Consider the following 6,000-nt stretch of genomic DNA (forward strand, 5'->3'; position numbering starts at 1 on the left):
AAAAAATATGTGATGCGGATATCCCACCACTGCCAATCAATATGTGATGTGGATATCCCACCACTGCTAACTAGTATATGATGCAGATAACCCACTACTGCCAACCAATATGTGATGTGGATATCCCACCACTGCTAAACAATATGTGATGTGGATATCCCACCACTGCCAAACAATATGTGATGTGGATATCCCACCACTGCCAACCAATATGTGATGTGGATATCCCACTACTGCCAAACAATAAGTGATGTGGATAACCCACTACTGCCAACCAATATGTTATGTGGATATCCCACCACTGCCAACCAATATGTGATGTGGATATCCCACTACTGCCAAACAATGTGTGATGTGGATATCCCACCACTGCCAAACAATATGTGATGTGGATAACCCACTACTGCCAACCAATATGTTATGTGGATATCCCACCACTGCCAACCAATATCTGATGTGGATATCCCACCACTGCCAACCAATGTGTGATGTGGATATCCCACCACTGCCAACCTATATGTGATGTGGATAACCCACTACTGCCAACCAATATGTGATGTGGATATCCCACCACTGCCAACCAATATGTGATGTGAATATCCCACCACTGCCAACCAATATGTGATGTGGATAACCCACCACTGCCAAACAATATGTGATGTGGATAACCCACTACTGCCAACCAATATGTTATGTGGATATCCCACCACTGCCAACCAATATCTGATGTGGATATCCCATCAATGCCAACCAATATGTGATGTGGATATCCCACCACTGCCGACCAATATGTGATGTGGATAACCCACTATTGCCGACCAATATGTGATGCGGATATCTCACCACTGCCAACCAATATGTGATGTGGCTATCCCACCACTGCCAACCAATATGTGATGTGGATATCCCACCACTGCCAACCAATATGTGATGTGGATATCCCACCACTGCCAAGCAATATGTAATGTGGATATCCCACCACTGCCAACCAATATGTGGTGACCCTCCACCTCTGGACCAGTAATCAAGGAGCGTCAATCCTTACTACTAGTACCAGTGGAGGACATACATTGTGAGCATGACAGGTACACACATAGTATATCCAGATGCAACTCTCTGAATTAAGAGCAATTTCCCTTAAAAGCACATAGAGACCACAGTCAGTCCAGGGCTGGTTTCTCCCTCTTTCTCCAGATCCCCAATAAGACTCCCCACTGGCACAGCTATAGAGTTGAGTCCTTAGCTAGGGTTCCAAGCCAAGTTCTCCAGCATTCTTTCTGTCCAACCAGTGCTTCATGTCCCTGCCCAAGTAGCTGACACACACATTTTTATGAGATTTGTTTTACACACACACACACACACACACACACACACACACGCACGCACGCACGCACGCACACACACACACACACACACACACACACACCTGGGAAAGGCTGGCACAAGTTTACTACCTATGCCCCCTTCTGCCCAGACTATAAGGTAGTTATCATTGCCACCAGAAACCCTCACCAGCTACTTTAAGGCCCTTAACAAAGGATGTACAATTTTACTGTGGAATATTAATATGAATACACATGTTAGTTTGACCAAGAGCAAGGCTATTAGGAGTAGCCCACACAGCATCACCAAATAAATATGCAAGTACTCTCAGAACTTAAATATCTCTACAAAGACCAACCACAATGAAAGGTATAAATATATTTAATTATAAATAATAAAAGAGCAAACAAATGCTAAGTATATATTCACAGTGACATCAGAGTTCAAATCACAGGAAATATTTAAAATAACATTGAAGGACAGGCTTAGACACATAAAGAAAAACAATATCTAACTAAGCTTCACTATATTCCTGACTGTATCTAAGAGAATTACTATTCCCTGTTTACTTAAGCAAGGCAGATGATGTGGTAAATAGTTCTTCTTCTTGTTGTCAGGCCGTAGACAGAATAACGAACTGTCTCACTAAGAGACTTCGCAAAATAATATCTAAAATATTACTTCTGGAATAGCTTGCAGCAGGGGTGCAGGCAGGTGCAAGGGGGTGCACTTGCAACCCCCTGGAACTGGCTGGCTGGGAGATTAATTTTTTTGAATTAAAAAAAAAACAAACAAAAAAACATATTTATATATATATATATATATATATATATATATATATTTATATATATATATATATATATATATATATTTTTTTTAAGGGTGTTCCTGTCCAGTCGCACAGACGCATCTGCGTCTGTGTGACTGATGGTTTACGTCTTCGTGTTTCGCGCCTGTGCAGAATTTGAAATCCAGAAAACGTTTGTACTGCAGACGAAGGTACAAGTTAGAGGTAGCTGTGTACACATGTGTTTAAGTGTTTAAGAGGTGTGTGTGTGTGTGTGTGTGTGTGTGTGTGTGTGTGTGTGTGTGTGTGTGTGTGTGTGTGTGTGTGTGAGAAATAGGTAGGGATGTGTGGCTGTAAGAAGTAGGTAGGTAGGCGTGTCTATGCAGGTATGTAAGAAGTAGGTAGGTAAAGGTAGGGGTGTGTGTGTAAGAAGTAGGTAGGTAGGTAGGTCTGTGTGTGTTTGTAAGAGGGAGTTAGGGGTGTGTGTGTGTGTGTGTGTGTGTGTGTGTGTGTGTGTGTGTGTGTGTGTGTGTGTGTGTGTGTGTGTGTGTGTGTGTGTGTGTGTGTGTGTGTGTGTGTGTGTGTGTGTGTGTGTGTGTGTGTGTGTGTGTGTGTGTGTGTGTGCTTGTGTGTGTGTGTGTGTGTGTGTGTGTGTGTAAGTAAGAGGGGGTAGGAGTGTGTGGGGGGTCATACTTTGCAATTATCTAGATTTTTGCCTCATATTTTTGATTTGATTCTCATAAAATTGTGTTTTTTTCTGGCAAATCATTGAAGACTGAAGTCAGAAAATAATGGCAGACATTTGAGTTTTAGACTTCATATCCTCAGAAAATGCATACTAATGCAAACTTTGCTGTTCTATCCACTTTTTAAAATAGGTAGGGAGATGTATGTGTGTCATATCTCTCAACTGTACAGATTTCCACATAATGTCCAGATTTTTGCCTTATATTTTTGGTCTGTTCCTCATAAAAATTCTATTTTTTTGACAAATCACTGGGATGAGCTAATTCCAAGTTACTAAATAATAACATGTATTTGAGTTTCAGACTTTTATCATTTAAAAAATGCATTCTAACAAAAATCCTGTTATTCTATTCTAAATGTGTCCCTAGTTTTGGGCCTTTGTCCCCAACATTATAACAGTCTTTTTCCAGATTTCTTGTACTAAGGGATTGATAGGTATGGTGTGTGTGTGTGTGTGTGTGTGTGTGTGTGTGTGTGTGTGTGTGTGTGTGTGTGTGTGTGTGTGTGTGTGTGTTTAAGAGGGAGGTAGCATACCCCCTCATCTGTCCAGGTTTTTGCTGAATGTCCAGACTTTTGCCCCATATTCCTCCTCAAAAGGATTGAAGTTGCTAAATAATAACAGACATTTATGTTTTAGATGTCATATCCTTTACAAAATGCATATTATCACAAATCCTGTTATTTTAGCAATTTTCTAAGTTCATGAGAGTAATATTTATAATTTGTCCCTATTTATTTTAGGCTTTGTCCAGAATTGCACTAAGAGTTTGAGGTGTGTATGTGTATGTGTGTGTGTGTGTGTGTGTGTGTGTGTGTGTGTGTGTGTGTGTGTGTGTGTGTGTGAAATGCCCTAGTTAGAGTTAGCAGTTGGAATTTATTTTCAAGTGCATTTTTCAAGGAATTGTGAGGTTCAAGGGAAGAGAAGTTTACTGCTGCTGATGCTAAGTCTGCTTAAAATGTGCATCTGTTTGGTTTAACAAATGGTAACACTATTGTAATATAGCATTTTATAACAGTGTTAGTAGCACAGCAGGTTGCATACTTGCATCTTGATGTAGAGGGCTGTAGGTTCTATTCCCACAGCATATAGATTTGTATTTTAAGGAGGTGGGGTGCTGCAGTCCTGAGTATGTCTTCCTTTGGATAAGATGCCTAGTAGTTATTAAGCTGTTTTTCAACTTGCCACCCCATTCCTTATTGCAATATACCACCTTACCATTTTTTAATGTAACATAGGCAATTTATTCTTTAAGGGCAACAGGCACTGAATTTGTAGATGAAGAACTGAAATATAAAGTTGTATTCTAGTGGCAACTTCTTCATTAGTTTCAGATCTCTTTAATGTGGAGTTATTCTGTTGACTTTTCCTTCTGCAGAGATTGTGCATATTGACTGACATTGGTGGAGTCTAATGACAGAAGTTTGAGTGGCCTTTTATGGTTGAAATGTTCTGAACTAGGCTGTTTGTCATTATTGGTTTATATGTTTTCTTTCATTGCTTACTGGAAAAATGTTCAAAACTATAAATTTAAAACACACTCTAACAAGTAGTGTTGTATTATACACGGGATATCATTCAATTCTTATATATTATAATTAATACAGTCAGGAAGGTGAATCAAATAACTTTTGCATGGTCCTAAAAATGTGTGCAAGGGGCCTATGATTTGAAAACAGCCCAAAGGTAAACTTAACCTGCCACTGGCCAGATGTATTTTCTTTGAATGTGGGTTTCAAAGCTGTTTCAGTGAATGTGAGTTTCAAAGGTAGAGAAGTTTTAATGCTAAGTCTGTACTCATTGTAAGACTTTTACTTTGCTTAGCAAATGTCTATCAGTGTTTGAGCTATAAAATTTGAAATTAATTTGTTAATTAAATCCAAATATCTGTAATCATTGTAGAAGTAAAGCATAAAACAGTATGCACACTGAGAGTTTTGAACAGTGTTTATGGCAGCTGGGGAGAAATAGTCAAGTAATGGGACACTGGAGTCGCTGCGTGGGGGGAGGGCTGGGTTTGCTCCCACTACAAAAAATCCTGTGGGCTTCCCTGCTTGCAGAATGACAGCATTTCTGGTCATCTGGTTTCTATTTCTCATGCAAACCCCTATTGCAAAAGCTGGTAGGACTAAACACCTACCTGTAAAAATACACACACAAGGGCTTTTGCTCAGATCTTTGGCAGGTGCTGGAAGTCATAAAACAATTGCATACCTCCGCACTTCCAGAGTAGTAATTAGTTCACCCTTAAGACAATACAGAAAGCTTCCTAGTACAGGCTTTGTGTCTCTGGCTGCACTGAAACCTGTGAAATAGCACCTTTATGACCTGGCCTATAAAATTATTTAATTGTAGATATCTTTCTAAAGTTTGCTGGACTGAGATTAACCCTCCAGTTTCCTCTGTTAATATATACATTTAAACAGTTACAATAGTGCATGTACATTTCTGTTCTCTTCTAGGAGGGCATACTGTGGATACATTTCAAGCACAAGCACTTCACAAATACCTTTTTAACAGAAATCAGTTTGATATACACATGATATACAATTCGAATACATTTGTACCACACAAACAAATATGTACCTCTTTCTACTTCATTTATGTTTGCCGTATTTATTACTGCTTGTTGGTAGCCTCACTAAATTGATGGCAGTATTCTACTGAATTGCCGCTTTGTTTGTGCTGTCTGTTATCATTGTGATTGTAAGGGCCTCAGGGCCAATAGCCTAAAAACGTCCTGTGATCTTATGATCCTACAAACATCTTGTATAAATTAGTTTGATATTCACAAAAGACATATAATTATTTACAAAATTCCAGCTATTTGTGCTGGCAGTACCTCCTTTCATCGTGCCTCACAGCAAGAGGTTCTCCGGTTCGATACTTGGCCGGGGTGCCTTCTGTGTGGAGTCTGCATGTCCTCCCTGTTGTCGCATGGGTTTCCTCCAGGTGCTCCGGTTTCCTCCCACATCCCAAAGTCATGCTGTAGGTGGATTGGACACTCTAAATTGGCCCTAGGTGTGAGTGTGTGTGTGCCTTCTGTGGAAGGTTGGGCGCCGGGCTGGCAACTTGTCACTGTAAAACTCCACTGCCAATCATGAGCGGACAGGTGATCCACTGTGGTGACCCCTAACCGGGAAAA

Source organism: Protopterus annectens, chromosome 5.part0, assembly GCF_019279795.1.
Source record: "Protopterus annectens isolate FY-2018-M chromosome 5.part0, PAN1.0, whole genome shotgun sequence".
Lineage (NCBI taxonomy): Eukaryota > Metazoa > Chordata > Ceratodontiformes > Protopteridae > Protopterus > Protopterus annectens.